Here is a 27,930-nt window from a genome sequence, read left to right as displayed (position 1 = left end):
ATCTATGATCACAGCCTTTGTTGGAAGAGAGAGAGCGCGAGTGTGTGTGTGTGTGTGTGTGTGTGTGGGGGGGGTGTTAAATGCTACCACCCCACATATTTTCTTGTGATTCCACCAAGTAAAGGGAGATTAAAGATTCTTTGGGGAATCGTGACTAATAGGACAAGACTGTGCTTGTCTGAAATGTACACAGTTTACAACCAGGCTTGTAGACATCTGAAGTGAAGCTTCACTAATGGGGTCACAACAGTGCCAGACAGGATTGTATGGATGTTCTGGGGCTCAAATGGAGTTGCTGAATGAACCCAGTGATGTAAAGAAAGTGGTTCTCCAGTAAGTAAGCCCTGACTGTAACAGTGTCCAACCTGGCCCTGATGAATTCTATAGATTGTGAGTGTTCCATGGAGGACTTCTTTCTGGCTTGCCTTGAGGTCCAGCCTCTCAAGCAGATATAGAAGCACAGCAGTTGTTTCTCATGATCCTGGTAATGGTAAGATCATCCCTTCAGAAGCCAGCTAAGTAAGGGCAGACCATTGCCTCCCACCAATGAAAATGAGCTGCTACCACTGACAGGTAAACACTCTTGGTGCCATAGACAACCCAAAAGTGAGAACTCTGTATTGGTAGTGCTGTTGAGCGGCCAAAAATCTCAGAGGAATCTTATCTGTGCCACATGAATGTCAATATGAAAGTAGGTTTCAGAGTAGCAGCCGTGTTAGTCTGTATTCGCAAAAAGAAAAGGAGTACTTGTGGCACCTTAGAGACTAAAATTTATTAGAGCATAAGCTTTCGTGAGCTACAGCTCATGGGAATGGAGGACTGTGAACCAATTAGTCTGGATTAGCAAATGGGATAATGGACGACAGGGTCACTTTGAACCGTAGGCAGCAGAGAACTTATTCAGTTCTGAGGTCACGAATGGGTCTCATCTCTCTCCTTGGAGAGGCGACAGTAAATCAAGTAGAGTTACTTCTTGTAGGAAGATAGGCCTATTGCTGCCAGCCGGAGGAGCAACTCTATCTCCTCCCTAGGATGTGCTCGTGACAGGAATCCCTAAAAAGGAGGATTAGGAAGTGGGACAGGGAGGTAAGATAATTGGATGACGTACCTAAGGTAACGACCTCCAGTATCCTTTGTCAGTCATGATTTCTGTCTAGGCAGCTAGGTAATGAGAAAGTCAGCCTCCAAAAGAAGGGGGAAAAAGGCCAGAAGCATTGTACAGATCTAGAGGGACAGTTAGCGTGTGGCTCCCATCAAAAGGTCCCAATATCAGTCTTGAGGGTGATGGTTTTGGGAAGTAGAAGATAGCTGACCGTGGGCACCTTTCTGTGCATTCTCTGACACTTGTATGGCATTTCAGACACCTGCTGATGAAAAAGGCAGGTAGGGCTAGCTGTCTGAACTGTAACTTACTGGGTTTTTTTTGATTGCAGGTGTGTAAATACCCAGTAATCGCAAGGTGGCTTGGGAGTCCTTCCAACAAGTGGAGGAACTCATCTGTTTAATGCTGTATAGAAGAATGTGCTCAAATGAAAGGTCTTCCGCTGTTATTTGAGCCTCCTTTGGGATTTATGAAGAGGAGAGCCACAAGCGTCATCACCACAGCAGTGACGATGGATCTTGCCACCACATCCAGTTCATCAAAGACAGTCTGAAGCACCGATCTCATTACCAGCTAGTCAATAAGGACCTTGAACTGGTCTCCAACGTCCTAATGCACCTTGACAGAGAAGCTGTCTAGCTTGTCGTGTATGGTAAAACCATCTGAGCTTGGCAATTTGAGATCTGGTTCTGCCAAAGAGGTCAAGTTGCTCACTTCTTTCTCATGCGGCATAGGTTTGGGTTGTCTGTTCTCAGTGGCTGCAGATGCCACTAACAAGTTGGGAGGTGGATGACAAAACAAGTATTCTGACACCTTTGCAGAGATGACTTACCTCTGGGACACCAGTGGGATCATGGTGGGCATCCACCAGAGGGCCTGTTAGGTTTGAGGATAGCCTCATTAATAGGAAGAGCCATGCTATTTGGGCCTGAGCTATGCAAAATGTTCAGCAGTTTGTGTGGTGCTTCTTGAACTTCTTCCAGAGGAATTTTTAGCAACTTTGCCACCCTTAAGTAAATCCTGGAAGGCCTTAGGCTCCCCAGGGTAAGGTAGAGAAGGTGGAATCTCCACTGCTTTGTCTGAGGAAGAAAAGGCCAATGTCACAGGTGTTGACTCCTCCAGCTCCTTTTCCTCATGCAGCTGGACTTGAGGTTCCTGAGGAGGCTGAAGAAGCTTCTCTTCTAACCTGGGAATCTGAAGTCTGCTTGGGTCTTTGTACTACAAGGTGCGTATTACTGCATGATAATCCCACAGGCTTTCTGGGACCCAACACTGCCACTGAAGGATCACATAGCCTCTTGGTACCAGGAGGCAGGGTACCAGTGAGTATGGGGATGTGATATCCTCTTTCACAGGCGTGTTAACAAAACCTTGGGAAAGCCTGATATTTTGTCCAGGCTGCAACCCCTCAAGGGGTCCTTTGGGGCGTAGTCTGGGAACAGGTGTCTGTCGTAGCCCTCTTCTGACTCAGTGGATCCGCGTCCAGAGTGGGAGCCCTCAGTACCAGGGGAGGCAGTGGTAACCTGCCACTGCTCATTGTTGGTACCAGCAACAGTTTGGTTTGACTCCTACTTGTGGGCAGGGATGGAGACAGGTACCATGATGAAGATACTGGTACCAGCTGAAGTCCCAGCACCAGGTGTTGAGGTCTGGAAAGGAAGAGAGGTGACTTTGGTTCCAGGAGCAGGAGCAGGAGCAGGTCTTCCAGAGCTAAGTAGCAAGCCAGAGTCAATTTCCATGGTAGAGGCTGCTGGATCTGGTGGCATGGATGTTGATTTTGGTGCCAAAGAAGTAGCCCCAATAATAGAGGATGCTGCAGTTTTTCCCCTTTTGAATTCTCAGTGCAGTCCTTCCCAGCAACTAGACAGTCCCACTGTGGAGCACAGAGCTACTGACGACTTGGGTCAGGATGGGATTTCTGCCTTTTTAAAGGGCTTGAACGGGGAATCTTCCCTCTTGTCCTTGGGGGAGTACTTAGGTTTCCTTTCCCTTTGTTTGCTGTGGCTCTGCTCTCCAGACTCTCTGGAGTAGGTCTACATTGCAATTAAAAATCCTCAGGACTGCGGGGCTCAGGCTAAGGTGGTGTTTAATTGCAGTGTAGACGTTTGGGCTTCGGCTGCAGCCTGAGCTCTGGGACCTTCCTACCTCGCAGGATCCTAGTGCCCAGGCTCCAGCCCAGCCTGAACATCTACACCACAGTTAAACTGCCTTTAGCCTGAGCCCCGCAAGCCCGAGTCAGCTGCCATGGGCCAGCTTCAGGTTTTTAATAGCAGTGTAGACATACCCTTGGAGCCTGAGGGAGGGCAGAAGTCTTTGAGGCATCTGGGACCAAAGGAGGAGGACCACTCCTACCTTCTTCAGGCTGACGTGCAGAAGATCTCTCCGGTCAGAGGTTGTTCCTGCATTCATGGCTTCCTCCATGAGGAACATATAGAGCTGAAACTCCCTGGACTGTTTAGTCCTACTCGGGAACAACCATCAGATCCAATACCTGGAAGGGATGTGCGCTTCCCCCAGGCAGTACAGACAGGTGTTGTGACAGTCTGTGATTGGGATGAGCTTGTGGCAGCAATCACAGCTTTTAAGGTTAGGAATCCTTGTCATACTCCCCACAACTGCTAGAGAGTTTGGGTGGGGGAGGAGTCTGGCAATGGCTTCCTCCCCAGAGGGGGTTTTCAAGATAAGGAATTGGACCCTGATAAAACTAAATCCTAACTAACTTTTCTATAAAACTTTTCTAAAACTATTTACAGCAAAAAGAGGAAGAAGACAGCAGAAACACTGACACTCCATCCTAGACCACAACTAAGATGGTTGAGGTCTGGCAGCCCCCTTTATCCTCTCAGGGCAAAGCACAAAGGCGAGCAGGAGTGTATGGACAGACCACACAGACACGGCCAAAGGAAATTCTCCGATCCTGGATGAATGGACAAGATGAGACACACAGGGACAATCACTCAAGAAGAATTATCCTTTATGTCTGTTTCCTCTGTCCCTCTTTTTTGCGTGCAAGATAACTGATGAATATCTAGAGGTGCAAATATGCTTAAAAAGCTACATCTTGTACTCACTTTGGCAAACAGTTTAAAATAGACACCTATTACGTGCATGCTTATATCTAACAAAATACGAAGGTACCCAGGTACCGAATGGTGCCGTGTGGCATAAAGGGATAATGAGCATGAGTCTGGGATGGCTACATTACTTCCTCACAAGTAGCATGGCCAGATGTGCAGGTGTTCCTGAGTGAGTGCCAAGAACATCTTTGTGCAGACCACACTATCCTGTAGTCTACGTACGTCACATGTCAAGAAAAACATGTCTAAAGTAGTTTTTTTTTAAATAAACATTGGTATAATTCTATTTCTTATATTCCACCCCCGGTCAAGTCAAGCGCCCTTATCACCATCATGTGTCCAACAGTAGAGGCCTCAGAAAGAGACATTCTCTCTAAAGGTCACCTAAAATAATTTTCCCCGTGCATAATGTTGCAGCTTAACCATCAGCTGTCTTGGGATCTACCAGGGCTAGAATCAAGAGCTGTGTCCCACTGTGAACTTGGGAATATTTCTTCACCATTTGTGTAAAGCTCCCTTTTAGGTCCTTGTAGGTCTAAAACATGCCACAACTCAAAAACTGCTGCTGGAATCAGAGCAGTGTGATTTGTAAAGAGGAAAGGTCAGCATTTGGATGGGCAGAGGGAATATTACTGTGGCAGGTTTAATTTTGTTTTTTTAAATGGTGGCTGTCTGGAGTGCACATCTGTTTGGCATGTTTATAGCAGTCCTTGCAGAGATGAATGAATGGACAGAGTGCAAGTGTAATGGTCAAAGGTGTACGATAAATGCATTTGTCACATGGATATGACCACTACATGTAGTTTATATCATAATTCATCCTCCTTGTGAACTACTGTGTGTGCACGCACACACACACTTTCCGGTCTATCTATGCACAGCTAGTAGCCAGAGATATTTATACCTCTCTAAGATCTGTATTATTCTCTCAGATGGTGGGGGAAAGACAGGAGGTATTTCAAGAAGTCTCACAAGCTGAAACTCACAGATAGAGCATACACTGTATATCCACTAAATGTATTTTCATTCTGAATTCTAATGGACACCAAGGTCTATTCCCACCCACTCTAAATTTAACTTACTTGAACAACACAGAAATAGGGCCAAATTCCCTATCCTCTGAAACATTAGAGACCATTAGAGACCACTGAAGTTGTGCATTTTCCTGAAGACAGAACTTGACCCTAAGAGTACAGGTACAACTGAGGTGCAATCCCCCAAGAGAAGCACAGGCATGTAATTTACTTTTGAGGAAGTTAATATTGGTTTTCCTTACCGCCACTCCTCACAATCAATTAGTACAATTAAGCAAATTTGCGGTTTTTCCTGCAACTGTTCTCTTTTCTATAGATATCAGAATTGGGAGGGACCTCTGGTACAAGACGTATCTCTACCCTGTTGCAATTGCAATTTTCACAATTTCTTATGAGTTACTCAATAGTTAATATTCCTTTTTTGGTGCCACAAAACTTTCTTCTTCTGTTAAAAAAGTGACAATGTTTACAGAGGCAAAATATTTGATTTTTTTTCCCTCAGTATCTAAACTGGAGGTCATCATCAGTTGTTAGAAGGATCTTGTTTAGTAATTAATGAGGATGAAGGAGACATGTAAGACATATCCTGTACAGTTAGTCTTAAAAAATAAATTCCCCTTAAGAGGAATACATTCACAATAAGTGCTTTATTTCAAGGCACATGCTCACATGATCATTTTGAATCTTCCAAATACATGACATTGGATTTGGATGGTGGGAATGGAACACTAGTTAATATTTCTATACATTAGTTTATTTAATATCAAAGTTATTTAAAATTAGATTAAGGGAGAAAATGTTTTCATTCTTAAACTAGTGGAACTCAGTAGACTTGCAAGAAGCAGAGACAGAATTGAACAAGAATGCGATATAATGCTAATGAAGTTTTGAGGAAGGTTTTGTTCTTTATTCATATACTTTTTCCAGAATATTTAACATTAACATTATTGTAAAATTAATATTTTTTTAAAAATCTTGATTTTTTTTAAATGCATACATAAAATGCCTAACAGGAAATGTATTTTACATTTGAAACACGACTCTGGGCAAAATATGGAGAGGAACAATTTTTTAAATAAAATTTAGGGGGAAGAGGGTTTCTTTTAAAAGGAAGTTATTTAAAATAAGTAAATGACAGTGATTTTATATTTCCAGGGACAATCAAGCTTCACTACACCATGATGCATTCCATTCTGCTATTCTTTCCTTGGATGTCTCACAAAAGTATGTACATTTTACATAGGATGCATCTCTAGATATCATGGGGTTCCTTACTGGATCTGCTTTTTAAGTTGCAAGACTTTAAATCACATCACATTACAAGGGGGGAAAAATCCTACGTTCTTTGAAAGAAGGTTAGAGGTTAGATGGTTACAGCTATGGAATATATATTACAGGGAGAGAGAGAGAGTAACCACGAATATAAAATAAAAGGTTCAGACACACACACACACACTCCTTGGAGAATTTATGTATAGTTTCTCAGTAGACCGATATATATCTATATCCCCCCCCACCACCGACATTTTAGCTCCCCTCTTCAGCAGTTAATGAGTTAAAGGTGATAAATGCTATTAACAAAGGAAAGAGGATCTTTCCTTTGTTTCCTAAAGAACACAGATGCCTAATTTCTAGTAATGTATTTTTAGGCTTCTCATGTAGACATCATTTACATGTCCCGTTTTAGTTATTTTTCTTCCTTTTAAAATTTTCTACTAACTGGAGGAATACGTATACTATTTTATTGCTAGCACTTCCTGTATCTTTTATTGATTTTTTTTTTTTTTTTTTTTTACATACAATACAGTAGGGTGTATATCATATATGTTGTTGTAGATGCCCAACACAGACATCTTTATGCCATTAAGAAATTCTCATACAAGGATAATCTACAAAGGTGATTTTCCCCCCCATATAATGCATCCCAATAAAAATGATATTAAAACAGTAGAAGTACTAAAAATTATATACTATGCATTTTGGATGTAGAATTTGTCATAGATAAACCAAACAAGGACAAAATATCCACTCTCTCACACCAGACACAAAAACAAAGGTTTGATTTAAAACAAACAAAAAAAAATAAATAAAATAAAATAGAAGATATAGATTAGATTATCAACCATCCTTACTCATGTTGATTAGTACCTTACTCCTGGGATAATCCCATTGAAATTAATAGCACAGTTCCAGGAATAAAGGTATCACTCAACAGAAGTAAGGGTCCAGAATCAGGCCCTGTTTCCACACCCAAAAAAAAAAAATCTGGTAATATGGATATTATACCAACGTAAAATTTAGGAAACACTTGGCTTTATAAAATTAGCATAATACCAATACAAATGCTTATTTTTTCATCCCCCCACTCAAATATATTTATTTATCTTGCTTCTGAATCTGTCAGTTAAGTTACTGATCTCTCCTACAATGGCAAGGGCAAATGTTCTATATTATTTTACTCCTAATAGTTTTATTCTCCAAATGTCTGAGCTTTATTTTAATATGTATATAACATAGTAAATTTTCCTAGTAAAAATGGCACTTTATAAATAATGATGATCAATCTTAAATTTAGCTCCAAATGAAAGTGAATATGATTAATTCAATTCTCCCATTCATTTTAAAAAACAGTGCATTTTTATTGTTTCATTTACACCTCTCTCAAATGTGTGCATTTGTTTTCATTAAATTCTAATAGATTCTAGCATTATGCTGTTTGTGTCAGAAAGAGAAGGAAATATAGTCAATATATTACAAAAAAATCCACAACTAACCTGTGAGTGTATTAAAAAAAAATCACAACAAAAAAAAGACAAAATGTGTATGTACATACACGGAGGGTTTTTAAACTAGTTTGTTTTTTTTTTAAATAAAAGTAGTGTTTTTCCTTATTCGTGTTACATCAACAGTTTAATGTTAAAATTAAAAGAAAAGGAACGTTTAATTTCCATTTCTGTCAAAAAGCAGGCAAATAGATATGTTTTAAATATACGAGAACTGAACTAACAACTTTTTCCACTCAAAACATAAATTTAACATTGATCCACTATTGATAAGGTCCCATTTTGAGGGGGAGCCTCTATTTCACTGGGTTTGACTAGCAGGGATCAGCAAGATAATATTAATATATGACATCTAGATATATAGGAAGAAGAGACATTATGGGGTTTAAAATATTTATTGATTGTCAGTTACAAATTTTTAAATTTAATTTAAATGTAACCTATTTCCACAAGCTCATTTTGTAGATTTAAGGCCCCCAAACCATAAAGATGGGTTGGTGCAATTGCATAACTGGCTTTCACATCACTTGAAAAAAATCCTGATCAAGTCTGTCATTTCTCTTACCTGATGTATCTTGTATTTCCCTGAAAACATATCTGTAGTTTGCTTTAAGATGGAGGACTAAAATAATACTGTAGGAAACGCAGCAGAGATAACACCTCCGTGCACAATGCAAGTATCCTTTGTAATGAAAGATTAACATTATTCTCATGAATAATAGCGGGGGGCTGTATCCTGCGTCTTCCTCTAACAGAAGTTATGTTATTGCTCTGTAATATACTGCAGCCTAACTGCTCACAAAAGTATAGACATTTACATCTGCTATCAATCCTAAACCTGGAAATTATAAATACGATACTTATACACACTTTTCAGTGAAAAACAGGTACTTGTGACAAAATGAAAACAAATCTTTGTTTACCATCACTAATTTTCTATCAGATGACATACAAATTATAATGAAGAATTCATGCTTAAACATATTTTTTAAATAATTCTTTTAGCATGCCTGCTGTTCGAAAGTCACATGGATAGTTTTAGAAAGCACATATTATTCTCTCTGCAGCCAACAGCCCCCGTGAATATATTCAATTAAAACTGAAGAGCATAATCTTGAAATAGGGGATATGGCAATTACATTTGCAGCCAGCGGTAGACCTTATGTCAAATATACAGTACAGGCTCCTTTGCAAGCAGAATTATTTCTCGCTCCAATGCAAAGAAAATCAGGAACTCAGTGAGGAGGCGGAAACACTTACCTTTTAGCAACAACAACAAAAGAACCAGCTCCCACCTCACCAGCAAATGCATCTGAGAAGAAAATGCTAAGAGTAAGACAGCTAGTAAGCAGCACTGAGGCACTAATGATTCTGCCAGTTCCCTTTTTCAGGCACCAGGCATGACAATGCCTGAACACCCCCTCCCTTCACATCACAGCAGGCTACTGTAGCCAGGAGACAGAGGTGCTTAAATTAGAAAACCGCTGCCAGAGGAATAAACGGGAACCACAGCGACCCCTCGACCCAGCAGCTATCAAATCCGGGAAGATATAGTGCACATCTGTTTTACGAGGCCCCGGGGAGCTCCAACTCCAGCTACTTACCCTGTCTGCATTATTAATAGATGTTAATGGCTCCATTATATCGAAAAGAAGCCGCTTCCTTTTTATAATATGGAAATTCCAATTCAAAAATCATGAGGCAGCAACCAGCTCCTTGGTCTTTCAAACTGCAGAACTGAGCCCCCCACACCCACTTTCCTTACCATCCTCAATACGCTGATTTGGTAGCCAAAAAAATCGATTCAAGGCAGTAAACAACTGCAATAAAGCAAACAGGCAGACAAAGACTTCCTACCATAAGGCGGTTCCTGAATATATGATTTTTTTTTAAATGAGGTTTTGCAAAATTTCAGCTACAGCATTTTTCTGTACTATTGATAGAAAGTAAAGAATAGAGTTAACCCTAGGCATGCAAACATTAATTGCATGCCTAAGTACGTAGATCTGTTTATTTCTACAACAGAACTTATCCTGATCTCAACAAAGTATATTTACATGACTCAGCAAAAGTATCCTGCATCAACACTTTGATTTAGTTGATGAATAAAAGGATGTGATCCTAAAGTATCCCTAGGCTGTTTTTGTTAATGCATGAATTCCTAAGGGGCCATTTACCCTCAGGGTAGGTGTAGTGCAATCATGCACCAAAGTGTCAGGAGACCCACCACCAACGATATTGACCTATTTTATCAGATCCATGTAGAATACTTTGGAGTACCAATGGGAATAAAGTCAAGTAAAGTTTTTTTAAATCCTTGATAGCAACTACATGGAAGATTATTCCACTTCAGTGTACGTATTCTGAGAGGTTCTGCATCAGTGTAGCTTAATTTCTTTCACACTCTAGCAGGACCAGTTACATTCATATAGAAATTTCACCAATCTACTCAGTAAAGCCACACACATGGAAAATACTTCTTTTTAGATCTATATTGACACCCACATAACTCATTACATCATCATCAAATTTAGCTTTTAAAATAACATAAAAAGCCAAACAGTAAACTTCACCATTTCAGCTTTTGCTGTGCTAAGTAGTAATAGTATACGCTTTTATCCAATTTAAAACACCATAAATTTTCAAACTGCAAAACAATAATACACTTGCACTATGGATTTTTGTGTACATGTATGGGGAGGGGATCATGACAAGAGTCACCTTCTAATATTGCAGATGCATGCTGCAGCTGTATGCTGGCTTCCGACAAATGAACGAAAAGTGTCATTAATTCTTCCAAGACAAATGTAACCGATTGGCTTTGTTGCCACTTGCCTCTGCAGCTTGTGAGAGCGCACAAGTATACCACAGAAAACGAAATCACAGGGTCTGCCTGTATTAACTGAATTACAGACAGCACTGATGCGATCGTCTTCATCTCTCTCTAATTATATCCAGATCGAGCCTGACTGCTGGAAAATTAGCTCTCTCCAGGAGGTAACAGAGCTGAAAGGTTCTTTTTACTGAGAAATGATAGGCTGGTCACTAGAAGTACATAGGCCAGCAAGGCAGTTGTGGGCAATGTCACAAGATAGTTTTACAATAGGATTTCCATCCTTCATACCCAGAAAAAGAATTGCCAGTTTAGAAAAAAACAGATAGGAAAATGTATGTCCACAAAAATAAACTGCAAAAACCTTGAACTCTATCCTGAATATGAATTTACTTAAAGGAGGAGAGGAGGAAGGCACTGCTCACTTCCCATTTTAATCGCTTATGCATTTCTTCAAACTTGCTTTATGCAAACAGCGTAGAAGCTCCATAGTTTTCACTTACGTAGAGAGAATTTTTTCCCCTTGACAATTACACTGAGACTACCTTCTTCTATACCCAGGGTTTCTTTTTATTAAACAGAAATTGACCAATCTTTGAGTAGCTTAAAAGGTGATGGGCAGACATAAAAAAAAAAACCTGACCAACTCTAACAACAAAGCATAATAAAGATAAAATACTTTTACTTGTCATTTTGTAAAGCAAAGAAAGAAAGAAAGAGAATTGGTTTGAAAATATTTTCACTCTCCCCTTTCTGGTTATAGAATAAAATAATTATGAAAATAGTACATTTTGTCACAGTATTAAAGGATTAACCTTTGGAGATTATTTATTTCTGACTGCTTAAGAATGAATGCCTCTGCTAATCAACTAGTCATTTCAAGGGAGCGATATTATATAAAAAATAAAGCAAACATTTAGAGCCAAATTCTAATCTCAGTTTCACCAACATAACAGAGCACATCTTGGATTTACTCATTAGACCATTCAAAAGGTGAGAAAAATTGTAACAAGACAATACACCAGAATGCAGAATAAAACGCTAGACTCAATCAACAGTGGTGTATTTGGGGACTTTTAATATGTTGTAATGATTAGAACAAAAAAAAAAAAGTGACTTAACAGATTTCAGGATGACTTGCTTTGCTGATTGTCTCTGCAGCAATTTCAGCATGTTGGTCTTTTGGATTCTTTAATTGCATTGGGTATTATGTATGGCAGGGATGGAATGAGAATAGTTGTCAACCCACCTAACTGCAGAACAAAGAGCTTTTTCTTCCGGCATTTGTTACTGATTCCAGAGCCACACCCTTTAGTCCGTACAAAGCACAAACACTCTTACATCTACTTTTCTTAGGCTTGTGCACACTGGAATAGTATGAGCAATTTTCCATTTTAAGGAATGATTAATGTGGTGGTTTTTAAGTGACTAAATCTGTTATTGTGCAACTGCATTTTCTGCAATATCTGGGATTTCTAAACATGCACTCTCCCTTCAGTGGCTTAACACTCCCCACCCATAGTGGGGGGAAAAAAAAAAACAAAACCAACCTACTGGAGTTCTGGGGGAGGCTTTTGTGTGATCTTGTGAAGGGAACAGGAGCATAGCCTTTAGGGCCTGGTCCCAATATCATTACAGTTAATGGAAAGACTCCCCTAGAAGTCAGGGACTTTGGATCAGGCCCATAGAACCCAAGGATCAAGAGGCAAAACACAAAATTAAAAAATAAAGCTCCCATACAGTGGATGGCCTGATTTTCCGTACTTCCTTCTGAGAGGGAGGCTTCCTCTGCCCCATCACTCCCAAAGGTGGGGGGGGCAGGGCAGGTGCACACACACACACACACACACACACACACACACACACACACACAATGAAGGAGGAGTTAAGATGCTTAGGGAAGCATTAGCTCCCACACAGAATTCTGCCACAGCATCTGCTCCCCAGCTTGGCCCTTTTAAAGCCTGTAATGTTTAGTGTTTCCAGAGGGGCTTTCCCAGGTTTGTGGGATGAAGCATGTCATGGTGAGGTTCTTTCTCTATTTGAGCTCCTTCCTGTTACTGCTTCTTTTCTTGTACTCCACTATACACTGCACCCTATGAAGAGGGAGCATATGGCCTGAATATAGAAAAGACCTATGCAGAACCTATGCCAATGCAGAACTGTTCCCTGTATTAATCTTTATCTTCTATTCTAGAAAACTCTGCTCCATCTATTATTAAAAATTAGTCAAAGTATTGTGGCTTCTGCCACTTCTCTTAAGAAGTTCCTAGCAAGATGGTGGTGGCAGCTTGGCTGTTTTCCTTTAAGCTCTGAAACAGCAGGCCAGCTTTAGGCACCTTCGAAAGCAGCCCTCCGACCCCCAATTTCCACAGACACCTCAATTATAGCAAGGTCTTATCACCTTGTGGAAGGTATGTGAGCCCTTTTCCAAAGTTTGGAGGAGAGACTCCTCCAGCTTAGTTTTCAACTGAGGTTTTATTTAGCTTGGTAGCTTTGCATTCCTTTTGTTTCCTGGATGGAGGTGGAGAAGGTTTTGTCTAGGGAACCTTTGTACCCTATTCAAGCATATACATACTCTGTTTTATTGCCCACACCCAGTGACCCCAGGTCAAAACCACCATCTTGCTGGAAGACTGGACTTCACGTGGAATCTATCAATGATGGCCCTTAAATTAGGCTGTATTTTTGAGCTTTCAGAAATCTCTCCTAAAGAGTTTGAACTTGCATCTGAGTTTTCCGGGAGTTGTCGAATGCATGAGATTTTGTGCCACCTGTTATTACCTCTACTGTGGTGGGATGCCGATTGCGGGATATGGCCTTGAGCAACATCAGAAGAATAAACTGGAGTAGAGACTAGAAAAGCAACAAGGTAGGGGAGCAATGAAAGGAAACACACACCGCAGTCAGCAGATTAGACAAAGCCCATGCTGTTACGTAGGATCCTCCAGTCCTAAAAGGTAAAATGTTCTGTAAAATATAGAGACCTAAAGATCTGTTGTGACAGTTTGGTGATTAAAGAACAGACCTTGATATATATGGGGGTTCTGAGAGTCACTGGTGTCCTTGTTCAATGTGAGTTGCAGACAGATTTTAGCAGATTGTTGCAGGAGGTAAAATGAAGACTGTCAAGAGACAGACAGGGACAAATACAGGTGCAAAAGGATATGGCGCTGGACCAATTTCTGCTCTCAGTTACATTTCTACAACAGCTATTAGAGTGCAGAGATCTCTAAAAGGTCATTGGGGTGGTATGGGTGTAACAGGGAAGAATTTGTTTAGTTCCATTGCCAGATTGTCAGATGCTTGATGTAATTTGATTCCCAAGTCTTTATTATACTGCTACCATGCACTTCTGCAATGCTCTTTGCTATTGCCATGCCTCTAGTATTGTGCTCAGGTTGTGTTCTGTGTTCCCTTCCCCTAATTTTGGTGTTGTTCTTATTAGATCTCATTGAATTTCTCACTGCAGCCTTCAGTCCCTTCTCCTTGTACTATTAAAATGTCATACTTAGGAAAGGCAATGGAGGATGGTTGAAAAAATCCAAGGTTAGAAGACGTAGCTTGTGATCTGGAGCTCAACAGCTTTGGTGTCACTGAGGGAAAAATATATCAGATTTCTCCAAGTATCTGATCCTGTAGCCCTTACTCATGTGGGTAATCCAAATGACTTGGCTACTCATGAGTTAGTGCTGCAGGACTAAGCAATCAGAGCTTGATCCCTGAGAGGTTGCTGAGCACCCACAACTCCCATTGTCAAAATAGGATTTGCAGGTGCTCAGCATCCCTCAGGTACTGTTTGAGTTTGTGCAGCTGCTTGTTCATCGTGAAGAGCCCGTCTTGTCTCAAAGAGCCTCATCTGCTTCCATTGAAGCCAAAGGCAAAACTCCCAGAGATTTCAATAGAAGCAGGAACAACCCCTGAAGTAGTGGTAATGCATTTTATTGTCAGTTTATAATTGTTACTGTGTCTTTTGGTACCACCATTCGGTGGTCCATCGCTCAGTTAAAAATCAGCATTGGTTCCCTCTCACCCACACTGCAATGGACTTGAATATTCACACTGATGCTAATGTTCATTTCTGAAACCTTGATATTCAGCGGAACTCAATCCATCAGTTTTCTGATGCACAATGCTTTTTTTTTTTTAAAAAAAAAAAAAAAAAAAAATACAAAAAAAACCAAAACCCCACACCACTTGTCCATGATGGAACTCAAGTCACTTTCCATTTGGAATTCTCTGACAGTCACCTTAATCATTCTGACCTTTCTCAGTGTGTAGCTCTATGCTTTTGTGAACTTTACATCTAATTGTACGGAGGATCACATTTTTTTTAAAAGCACAATTGTAGTTTCTTTACATAGATGAAAAGGCAAAATTGCTTACTTGTTGCTGCATGTCCATGGTGATATGCTTTGGTAGGAAAGCTGTCCATCCATTTGCATAACTTGCATTATTATATAGGGAGATTAACACAGGGTGGACTTTTGAAGCCAGAGAGACAGTTAGTGGTGACCCACCTCCTCAATCCTGTGAATTTAGTGGACCAGGTTAACAACAACAACAACAACTGTGCCCAGCATTCACCAAAAGCTGTCTGACACCTGCTTCCCCCCCCCCCCCGCTTCACTTTGTACTGTCCAGTTTTGGTTGCCATTTCAGAGTCCCCCGTCACCAATATGGAGGGCTGCATTTAATCCCGTTTGTTTGAAGCCTGATCCAAAGACCACCAAAGTAGACTACAAGACTTGCATTGACTTCAATGCGTTTTGGTGTCAAGGAACATCTATACAATATAAGCACTGAACCCTGACTTTGGTAACTAGTTCCTTTATCAAGGAAACCTGCCACCATTTTTAAGATGGTGGCTATAAAAAAAAATGCAGCCTTTAAAAAGGATGACATTCTTCCTGAGACTTGTGGGACACACAGCATCTAAGTGGGCACCTGTCACACCATCCTCCCATCCAGGTGTGATTCAAATTGAGATTACTATTCAGTGGCTCGGAAGGAGTGGGAGAGCCAGTACCGAGTTGATTGGATAGATAAGTGAAAGAGCCCTTCTGCTAGTGGAGAAAGGCTGCACCAAGTGTGACTGAACAGGAGTGTGGATAAAAAGTCAGAAATAATAATGCTGTGTACTTCCATCTGAGGACTTCACAATGCTTTACAAACACTAATCCTTACCATAACCCTATAGGTACCATATAGACATACAGGTATTATGCCTTTAAGTGTAATTCCCCATTTTAGAGGTGAAGAAACCAAGCCATAGAGAGGCTAATCTACGTGTCCAAGATCACACTAGTAACCTGTGACAGAGTCTGAGCAACCCATGTCTAGTCACAAAGCTTTGACCAGTAGGTGATGTTTCCCTTCCTAGAGCAAAATGAATCCATGGAGAGTTTTATAAAAACACAGAGGGGCATTTTTGTAGTAAAAAAAAAAACACACCAAAGAATTATTAAAAACCAGTGACTATAACTGAAGGCTATGGATGGTCACGCTTTCTGAAATGAGACTGCAGATGGGCTGCAATGTCATTGTAGCCCTCAAATGTAAAGCAAGTCAGAAGCAGCAATTTTTAAATTTAAACACAGATTCTCTCCTCTCTGTTCTGGGCTAGAGTTTTTTCTGGTACTGGATCTGTAATAGAACCAGACACTCTGGAGCTTTTTTTTGGTTGTTGTTGGAACCTCTGATGCATTTAACATGTTTAATGACAGGGGGTTTTTTTAATTGTTTTTTTTGTTTGTTTGTTTCATTTTGAGGGAGGAGGAGGTTTTGAGAAGATTTCAAAATAGCTGCATCTTATCTCTAAAGCACATCTTCCCCCATACACGCTTTATAGATTTAAGCCCCACATCTCCACCATTGCCCAATTTTGTTTCAGGGAACTGCCATATACTTCCTGTTGCAGCAGGAAGAGAGCATACTGATCAAGTTTGCAGATGACACAAAGCTGAGGGTGGGAGGTGTCAATGCCTTGGAAGATTGGGCTAAAATTCAGCGGGATCTTGATAAATTGGAGAACTGGGCTATAGACAATAAAATGAAATTCAACAAAGATGAACATAAGGTGCTACACTTAGGGAAGAAAACCTAAATGCACAAATACAGAATAGGGGATAACTGGCTTGGCAGCAGCACTGCTGAGAAGGATCTGGGAGTTGTGGTGGATCACAACCTCGACACGAGTCAGCAGTGCAATGCTGTTGCAAAAAAAGAAATGAAATTTTTAGACTACATTAACAGAGGCATAGCATGCAATCATGGCAGGTGATAGTACAGCTCTACTCGGCACTGGTTAGGCCTCAGCTGGAGTAGTGTGTTCCAATTTTATTCACCAATGTATAGAAAGGATGTGGAGAAACTGAAAAGAATCCAAAGGTGAGTGACAAAGATATGGAATGCAAACCATATGAGCAAAGGCTGAAGGAACTGGATATGTTTAGTTTGGAAAAAGAGAAGACTGGGCGAGGGAGGCACATGATCATGGTCTTCAAATACTTGAAAGGCTGCCATAAAAAAGATGGAGGAAAGTTGTTCTCTCTTGCCACAGAGGGCAGGACAAGAGGAAATGGGTTCGAATTACAGCAAAGCAGATTTAGATTAAATCTCAGGAAAACTTCCAACTGTAAAAACAGTAGGACATGGAACAGGACTGCCTTGGGAGGTTGTGGAAGCTCCTTCAGTGGAGGTTTTCAAAAGGAGGCTGGATCACAGTCTGTCTGGATGGTTTAGACACAACAAATCCTGCATTCTCGGTGGGGGAAGAGGGGGTTAGACTAGAAGGACTCTTGTGGTCCCTTCTAAGCCTATGGTTCTAGGTCATTAAATGGCTCTGACTACCATGTGTCTCTTCGTTCATCCTTGTAGTGTCCTCCGATAGTCAGTTTTATTTCTCCTGCTGCTTAAATGTATAATTTTGACAATATTTTAACCAGGGACTTTCTCTAGGGATTAGATTAGTATTTACTGTCATCTCAGGAATAAGCCCATCAATTCTCACTGTCTTTCTAGTTTGTCAAGATTATTCATGTTCACTCTCGTTACTTATGTGACACGTGATTGTAGCATCTGAGCATGTACTGAGATGTCCTAGATAACCTTACTCTAGGACTTTAGTGTATCCAGAATTTCATTGACACGATTCTTACTGGCAGTTGCTAAAAGAATTTCACTGGCTTCTGGTAATTCGGGATCAACCTTAAGACACACAGAGCTGTGAATGGACTGCACCCACCCGCTATTGTATTTTCTAAAAATTGTACTGTATAGTGCCGCAAAATATGGCTTCTGCTGATGGCCTCAAGTTAATCCTATAACATTTGAGGCCAGATGGAAATTCCTTTCCCTCAGAGTACAGTACTGCCCTTTCAAGCTTCACCCAAAGTTCAATATTAAGCTTAAGGGTATTTCTTCAGCATGATCTTTTACAGCCTATTTTGATGTTCTCTTTTACAAAGCTCCCTTAAGATATTCACCAGAAGCACTTCAAGTCTGAGTGGGCTTGCCCACCTGTACTCCATTACATGATAATTGCTGGGTGAAATCCGGCTCCCTTGAACCCCCCACTGAAGACAGCAGGAGTTTCAGTGAAGCCAGAATTTCACAAGAGTCTTGAGAGCAGTGGTTTCTAAGGGTTTTCGATAGCTTGCATATCTAACAATGAAGGTGTGCAACCACACTTCAGTATAGTGATATTACAAGGTAAATGTGTTTTCCTCAGCACTGCAATCTGAGTTTACAGCGCTGAGCAATGCTTTCTCGGGTGTGAGTGAAATGTATTGGGAAATGAAGAGCCAAATTCTGCTCTCAGTTCCACCAATGAACATCTGGACTTATGCCAGAGATTCCCACTAGTGCAACAGAGCAGAATTTGGGCTAAAGATTTTAAACTACCATGAGCATTAAGTCTAAAGCAAGTAGTGGCCATTTGGCTTCAGATGACTTCATACGACACTAACTGTATAACAGCCCTTGTAAAACCGTTTAAAACAGTTTCCAACTTTCTGAACTGCTTTTAAGTCAGTCAATCAGGAGGAAAAAGTTATTAAACATTTGTTTTTTCCAACACTGCAAATTATTTTTAAGGATTGTTTCAGCCAGTTAAAAGCAATAGAAAGTGATAAAATAGCTAGGATTTCTGAACAGTCACATCTGCTACTCCGCTAGACAACACCATATTAGTTAACTAAAAATAAAGCTGGTCCAAATTTCTGAATTACATTTGGGGGGAGGAATGGTGTGCGTGCAGCATAGATGAATTTTCATAAAACGTTTAACAAAACTCTACTAACCTGCCCCCTTCATCTTATCAAAAAATAGGACATTATGAAATAAAGATCTAATCATTTCTTACTTGTTAAATTCTGGGACCAAGTGAATTGGATATAGATAAGAAACACTTCATACTACAAATTAAACAATTAAAAGGTACTGGACAGATCCTTAGCTGGGTAGATTGGCATCACTCCAAATGAACGCAATGGAGCAATGCCAGCTTACGCCAACTGAGGATATGGCTCATCCAGCAGCTATCACAAATTTGCATCTAATCTTGTAGTATTCAGTCAGCAAAATGTGCCTTGATATCAATAGAAGTGATGCTTCAGTATGCAGGGTAGTCTTGTTTTCACATTACCAATTTCAATACTTAACTGTGCTAGAGAGAAGTTAATCCTATTTCAATGGAAAAAAAAATTAGACCATCACAATACATGTTCTTCTATTTAATTTGAGCTATTCCTCCCCCCCCCCCATATCAGAGAAATAAGCTCCAAATATATATGAAATCAGCATGTATAGGATATGTGTAATGTTGCCACAGTGCTATGTAAAATAGTATCGCTTCATCAGATGGAATGACAATTTATATCAGCTGAGGTTCTTGCACTGATACCTTTGTTTTAAGAATCCAAGTTGATGAGTTTGCTGTTGATTTAATGGTAATGGATTGGGCCCCTATGTTCACAACCTACCTCTGCAATATAATCTGCCATTTTCTGAAATATTACCGTTTGTTTTTTCTTTAGATGCACTGCAAGAAAGTGTTTCAAAAGAAACCCTATGATACAAAATGACAATATGGATCCAACAACTCTGCAACGATCTGTGTTTTGTCGAGTCACTGATGTAACCAACACCGATTTCAGAAACACGCCATGTAACTCAGAAAAGCTACTGTTTCATATAATATAAAGTAAATTTAGGTGGTCACTATTTTCTCCATCGGCTCTTTTAGCAGTATGTAAAGCTGTAGGGCAGAGTTCTGTCTCCCCCTTCTCTCACCGCACAATTTATGCTGATTACAGGTTTATAAATCTTAAAAAGATTCATGTAATTTTTTAAGTCGGTTTCAAATGCTGATTTTTACTTGTTTGCTTTTCCTCTAGATCTAGATTCACAGATTATAAATATGTATTGTTTACCATTTATACTTGCTTTTCATCGTAATTTTTAATACTTTAAAATGAGCTTAAGTACTATACAAGAGTTACATAGTCTTATGGTTTTCCCTTTTGCCCCATCCCAATTTAATTTTATCCCTAAAAAAACCAAAACAAACAAGCTTTATTACTAAAATTAAAATCGCTAACTTTGTTTTAATGACGCGGACACCTATTACCAATTTCATAAATTAAACCAATTCAAAAATATCTCATCATAAAATGTACATTGTTCACCTTGACAATCAGATTTTATGACAATACTTCATAGTATATAACATTTTGGTAAGATAATGCAGTCTTAGTAATAACAGATTCCACCACAGTAGTCTTCTATTCAACTTTTGCTGACAAGTGAGAAATACAAACCATAAAAGCCAGTCTAAATTCTAGGCTGATTTAAATTCTACTGTTCAATACCTTCTATAGAGACTAACAAAGAACTTGTTTTCTGTATTACTACTGTCACCCTGTAGTCACAATTTAATCGTTGTTCTTTTCCACTCCTTTTAAAATGTCCCAATTATTTCATTTATAATGATGAACAAACAACACTCTGCAAAACTTTAAAAAAAATCCTACAGGCATTCCCCGATCCTATATTCCTCCTTCCTGCCCCCCACAGATCCTCTCTGTGCATTTAAAAAAAAAAAAAAAAAAAACCACCCAACACTTACACAACCCTACTCCCCACAATTTCAGTAATTCAACAGTAACTATATAGAGCATTGTATGAATTTTTATTCAGTTTGCACAATTAAATCTGGGGACATCAGTCCCACCTTTACATTTAAGATTTTTAAAAAGTCTAATAGAGACAAAGATTATCATAGTTGTGTCCTCTATAGTGACATACTGTAAAATTTATAAGGATCAAGTAGTGCTTTTATCTTCTTAAAAAGAAGCAGCAGCTCAAATAAATTTTTCTGGTTGAGGATGTTTAATAAGATGCAAACTTCTAAGTCCAGTATCTCATTAAACTAAGATTTAGAGCGGCCAACATTTAATTTCAATACAGCTGTATATTCCATATAATTATATAACAACAACAGCAGCGATAATACTGGAGCCTTCAAAAGCCATATTTCAAACATATGAACATTTGTGTTGTCTCCTTTTATCATTTGGAAGCCAGTATGAAGCTATTTATATCCTCGTTTTTAACTTAAAAAAGGGGCGAGAGAAAGAAGAAGGTACACATGGATTTCACCCAACCCAAAGTTTTAATAGTGATTTCAACATGAATTGGTTGAAAGACAGAGAACACAAATTACCTAGACCACTATGATATGAACCAAAGTTGCAAAAGTCAGACTCCCCTAGTAATGCACAAAATCCCAACGTACTAGCATGCCAACTGAAGATACAAAACCAAAGTTAATGAAGGTGTCTTTAAAAGGTCAGTGGAATGTTGACTGGTAGACAATCACTTGCTTCAGACTTTATTAGACAAACGGCTTACAGTTGAATACTGCATTGTGCCCCACCCAGCTGACTGAGAATTGTAATGTTCTTTATTTCGTTGTATTGTAATGGTTGTGTTACAATTTTCTAATTAAATACACTGCAGCAGTACAGCTATGTGTGTATGTTTGTGGGGAATAAGTTCACAGAAATCTCTTGACAACCAAATTCTGCCATGAATAGAAAACCCAAGAATGAAACAATGACAGGGACAGATTATTATTCACTTTTTCTGCCATGATGAAAAACTAATTCCCCACCTACCCCACAACTAGGAAACCAATTCTTAACAAATGTGAGATTTTTTAAATAACCACTCAGGAGTCCGGTTTAAAAAAAAAAAAAAAGCGCCATAAACTAAGGCTGATGTATGTTATCTGATGACAGCAAACAAAATAAAAAAGTGATTCATTATGTGAAGATTATTTTTTCCTCTATTCATGCTATATATGGGGGAGAGCATTCATTCCTGTAATGGTGTGTTAACGCCATCAGAAGGTAGTTAGCTTGTATTCAAAAATAATAACCAGAATTTCACAAATCGGAGATAAGAAACAGATTATAAAAATCCAAGTCAATGATAAATCAACTTAAGTCATTAATATACTATAACGTTAGTGCTTCTAAATTCTTCACCTTGTCAATTTTTTGTTTGTTTCTCAATGGTTGCAAGTCATAATAAAATTATTCACACAAATGTAGAGAAATCAAATCTTCATACTACGAAGAATATTTAAAACCTACTCTGTCAGAAACAGTAAATATTTTCTATGCTGACCAAGAAATTTCTCTCATAAGTATGAGTACCCTAAGGTGGGTTTTTCCTCCTCCTTACTATATACATTTAGTTAGGCTAAATAAATGTTCTAGTGATCAGCATACTCCTTAAAATGAAAGATTGGCTTACAGCAGCAGATAGCAAGAAAATGTTTACAGAAGTCAAAATAAAATGATATTTAGTTCATCCAACTAAACAGAAAGCAGTCAGGAGGGCAAAGGTTTTAATGAAGGCCTGATTTCTCCCAGGCTTAACGTTATTGAGTTTGTCACTATCCAGGGGCGAACACCTAGACTATATGTGTCTACTCTTATGCAGTACTCGAGTCTTCAGAAACGGAAATACGATCTTCGCCTCCATAAAAGGTAAATATTTGTACTGTTAACGACAACAGACATTCCCCACACTTGAAGATATTGGAATAGGCTTTGGAAAGTCCAAGGCACAGACTACAAATTCCATTAATCAACCATTAGCTAGTCTTCATGAAAGTGCAGCAGACTTTCCTCAGCTCTCAATAAAATATTTAATAATAAGGTGCTGTGGAGTGTTTAATTATTTTTACCAAAGTACATTATGTTAAGTAGTATTATCAAATGAAAACTAAACAACTCTCAAAGTAAGTGAACAATTTACATTTTGTAATGCATTAGTCTTCCTGCGTTTGTTTTTTTTCCCCACATACTTATTAACTATCAAAATTCAGTAAGTCATTAGTGAGGTTCTACAGTACCTATTTTCAGCCATTTCTACGTACCAGTAAAGGCCATCACATCTCCAAAGATTAACAAGTATACATTTGAGTTAAATGGTTGTTTGTGGAATAAGGATTTGGATCCCGGGAAATGATTTGTCAGTTAAATTTAAAAAAAACTGATTCACTAATTCAAGCTGGCAGAGACTTTGGGATATAGCCGATAATGCTGTACAGCTTATCACAGCTAAAGATATATGCAATATGCTATTTTTCAGGAGTTTCTGATACAATCAACTGGTCTATTTAGATAAATCATTACATCTATTGAAATCCACAAAAATTAAGTACTTCTGGTACTTACATGCTGCATTGACTTGAATACAGGAAGCAGTAGTAATGTCAGCCGTATTGAAGACGTTCACGATGCAGGTATTTGTATAGATGGTATTTATTGGTTTTGCTAGATTCATGAATAAAAATAGAGCTTCTTTTATTTTTGCCACTGTGCTCTCATGTTAACAGAGCATATAAGACAAAGAAGAGTTAGCTGCCAGAAGTAAAAAAAACAATTTAGGTATGTAACCTCTTAAATACTAAATTGTGATTTAGGGACATGTTGGAAATAATTAAAATAGCATATTAAAATCAATAACAGAGCAGTATTATTTATGACTAGCCCCCTTGAAAAGGGGAAATTCTCCCTCCACCCAGTTGCCCTACACCTTAAGTAGTAATACTTCTGCCTGGTTGGTATGGATGACAGTGCACCCAGGTGATATTTGAATCAAGGTCTCTCTCTCTCTTTTTTTTTTTTTATTAAAGTCAACATGAAAAAGGAACTTTTAAAAGGTCGATATTTAATGTTTTGTATGAATACTTTTCCATGTCACTGCTTTTGTGAATTATTCTGCTGAGTAGTGTTGTATTTTAATTCCTATAGTAAGAATGGAACCAACTATAGCAGCAAGAAGAAAAGGGCTTGTTTAAAAGAGAACAAATATAACTACTATTTTTACATCTTTCAGGATGTGGCAACTTAATTTCATATTCCTGCATAACCACTTGCAGTACTGTATAAGCTGCTCAGCAAAAATTTTTCTGTAGTTTCCTTGTGAAACACAAACAAACTGAACAAACCATAATGTGGTTTGTTCATAACTAAAAGTGGGTTATTGCAGAATGACTACACGAGGAAAGTCAAGCTCCCCTTGCACAATCAAGGTTTTTCTGCACCATGAAAATTTAGTGCAAAAGCTTTATATTAATAATCCCCTTGTGGGCTAAACTGAGATTTGCTGTATCAGTGTTAAAAACTGATTGTTTATTCAGCTTGTACAGTCATCTAGCAGTAGGTGGGTGTTCTGGGAATGCTCATACACACAACACTGTGCACATATTTACTGAGATAACTTGAGGAGGTGCTGTTCTGGAACATTCTCACACAGCAATTACAGTGCAAATAAGCAGACTCCAGAGCATACACATTCCAATCACCACAACTCCTGCAAAAATATAGGCTTGGAAGTAAGCCTCTCCTCCAAAGAAACTGACATTTATGCAGTATTCCACAAATCTCATCACAAACACATTCTGAAGAGTGGTTTTGCTTAATTTTTTATAATCAGAAAGTTGCTAGAATTGGGTGACCATATAAATTTGGCTGAATTTTGGAAAAAAAAAAAAATCTCAAAATCATTCCATCTGTAGGTCTATTTTGGAGGGTGGAGTATTTTAGCTCCTTGAATTGTATTTTAAGACAGTGTGCACTCCACAGGGAGTTTACCCAGTGTCCAGGGGATATAATCTCTAGTCATTATGTTTAGATGCATAAGGAACCCATGCACCACATAATGGTGTAGGAAAGAAGCACTATTTGAGAAGTGCTATTATACTAACAGAGTACTTTAATTTAATGATGACAATATATACTGGCCTGTTGTGTTTTGCTTTCTTAATATGGTTTCCAGACGAATTCTGTAAACGTTTCATGAATGTTAAAGATTGAGGGCTCTGGCTAAAGTCAGATATTAATGCAGGTTGTCTCACCCCGCCCTAGCTCTGCCAATGCACCTCAATCTCACACAGCAATTACTGTGTGATTCCACACAGTATTCCAGAAATGGGCCCTTCTCAAATTCTGAGCAGAGACTCCGAATCATGCAAAACTGTGAGAAGTCTGAGCTAGACAGGAGACTAATTAGGAGTAGGCGGAGTCAAATTTACTTGTCTTGTGACTTAATCAAAATTTTAATCAGGAGTTTCTAGAGGTACAGAGCTGGTACACGTAACCCACTCCATCACAAAGGCAACCTCTCCCAAAATGAGCTACAAACAACAATTTTAAAGTTAATAGTGAAAATGACAGTTTCTGTTTTAGCAATAAGACAATCACAGAGTTGTGTCTCTCATATTATTCATCAATGCCTGAATTTCTAAAATACCAAACATGCTTTTTCCACCAAATAACCCTCACATGGCTAAAGTTTTAAATTTTAAAAGTATGACAGATGTAATTATATATATGCGCATTCCTTTCAAAATGAGCATCCAGATTAGTGTACTATCCCTGAATCTCATTTTGAGAAAGTGTTTAGTTATCATTTAAATAAATATGACAAAAGCCTATAATCTTCTTCACACTGCACCAATGGACACATTTCATTTTGCCTTGTTTTGCTTTTCCACTAAGATTTACAACATTAAGATGGGGACTGAATTTGCTACAAACTATCCTATTTTCATGGCTTTTTAGCGCATTTAGTTTCCAGGAAAATGCAATTAATGGCTCATATCCCATTTGCCAGCCCCAGCATCTATGCTGAGCTTAACCAGATTCCACACTCGGTGTATCATTTGAAATTAAATTAACATCTTGATGAACAGACAAATACATTTGTTGGCTTGGAGGCAAACATGGGTGTCTAGCTATAGGACACATTCCTTCAGTGTTGTTATGTGTTTTTCCTACAGGTATCAGTGCCTCGACATCTGCTGGCAAAAGTCAACCACCCTGGCTACGCCCATCTTCATTTCAGAGTCAGCAAACGTTCAGTCGAGACAGGGCAGCCACATGAGAAAATCTAACAAGAGAGTCAGTGGTTGACACACCCATTTACTAATCTGAATTTTTGCTTATTTTTAAGCATCTTTTCAACCAGGCTAATGAATGAATCAGTCCATATAGAGTACCTGAGTAGCTTCACAAAATTACTTAACATATCCTGATATGAAGTGGTGTGAGTTTATAGTATATTGAGTTAGTAGTCTTTAGTGCCTTCACTCACAATACAGTTTCATTACATCTCATTTCTTCCTCTATTGATTACTCCCATGTCTCTTTCTTTGCAGACTGCATTTAACAATTTGACATACACTTCTGTGGCATCTGATAAATCAAACTGACCATCACTGGGCTCATTATATGAGGATACTTTCTGTTTCCTAGGATTGCTTCCTCCATTGGTTTTACAGAAATGTATAACAAAATCATATATTCTTTTCATTCTTGCAGGAAGATGAAAAAGAGCTAAAGCTTAAGAACCCCCGCCCCCGACACACACACACACACACACACACACACACACACACACACACACACTAAGAAGAAAGCCAAAAATACAATGCATGTACTTACAAAGTAGCACTAACAGAGGAAGAGATCATTAGCTTTGTATTTACATGTTAATGTGTATGGTCTCATATAAAGAAGACAGTACTTTAAAGTAGTGTAAAACTTTCTCCCCCAATTATTTTTTTTTTTTACTTTCACATACCTAAATGCCTCCTTACAATACATTCTGCAAAAAGGTGAACTGATAAAGAGAAACCTCTTTTAAAAATACTCTCGCCCCCCAAAATAAGAATTTTTTAAACTAATGACTGTAGCATGCTAGAAAATGATAACACCAGGTGCACGGCGCTGGAGTGTCGCTGGAGGCTGATGCTAAAGTGCATTGTTAGCCCACCCCTGCCCCACCTCCAAGAGGGGAAAATCACCATCCCCTTGGAATCGCACACCAACACCTCCATCACCCCCAAACTTGCCTGCTGCTATACAGGCACCTCAGAAACAAGGCACCCGATCAGCAGCTAACAAGCGTGGCGCCGGTGACTGGCCCTGCCTGCTCACGGAAAAAGAAGCAGGGCTCAAACTCACAACAGCAATGGCAGCAGCCACCTCGAGCCGCTGCAATCTCAGGGAGATCGCTGAGGCTTTGCGATAACGCGTTCTCGGCAGCCCTGCGGCGTACCCGCCGCAGCACGACTATAAGGATTCGCTCACCTGTAGCAAGGCAGTGGGGCTGCACTGGCGGGCGGGCGGGGGGCATTCTTCCCTGGCGGCAGCAGCTGTGAGGCTGGCAGGCAGCGCACACAAGACACACAGGGGAGGGGGCGGTGGTGTCATATACCAGACACTACCATTCCCCCCCCCCCCCGCACTTACTTATGGGGGCGGCGCGCGTGGCAATCAGGTGATAGCGCATGCGCCCTACCCTGCAGAGCCGGGTGATTCCTGCCGGGCGCGCGGGAGAGGAGGAAAGGACACACACACACTCTCTCTCTCTCTCCCTCTCCCTCTCCCAGCGTTCGGATTTGGAACTCCCAAGTCATTAGCATTCGAGAACGCGCGGCTGGGCGGGCGGCGGCAGCGGAGGCACGTGACTCCGCGCGCGGCTGGCTGGCGTTGCTCCCCAGCCCCGTGTGAATTCC

The 27,930-nt window shown here is 39.6% G+C and overlaps 2 long non-coding RNA genes across 5 annotated transcripts in view; one reads left to right on the top strand and one right to left on the bottom strand.

Moving 5' to 3' along the window:
- LOC119852221 overlaps positions 1 to 27,726 on the bottom strand; it is a 40,809-nt gene extending 13,083 nt beyond the window's left edge. For 2 of the 4 annotated variants that reach the window (XR_005291568.2, XR_005291567.2), the window contains exons 1-2: positions 27,503 to 27,726; positions 23,582 to 23,680 (exon numbers count right to left, since the gene is read on the bottom strand). This is a non-coding gene — a long non-coding RNA (uncharacterized LOC119852221). Of the gene's footprint in view, positions 1 to 9,256; positions 9,309 to 15,215; positions 15,360 to 23,581; positions 23,681 to 27,502 lie in introns of all 4 variants that reach the window. The other 2 variants (XR_005291569.2, XR_006279299.1) reach the window with 2 other exon arrangements.
- LOC122458938 lies at positions 42 to 22,194 on the top strand. Its single transcript, XR_006279301.1, has 4 exons — positions 42 to 52; positions 2,534 to 2,544; positions 18,685 to 18,694; positions 21,895 to 22,194. It is a non-coding gene; the product is annotated as an uncharacterized LOC122458938 (long non-coding RNA).
- Positions 27,727 to 27,930: the final 204 nt, after the last annotated feature.

This window comes from Dermochelys coriacea, chromosome 2 (assembly GCF_009764565.3).
Source record: "Dermochelys coriacea isolate rDerCor1 chromosome 2, rDerCor1.pri.v4, whole genome shotgun sequence".
Lineage (NCBI taxonomy): Eukaryota > Metazoa > Chordata > Testudines > Dermochelyidae > Dermochelys > Dermochelys coriacea.
This window is presented reverse-complemented; position numbering and strand designations above follow the sequence as displayed.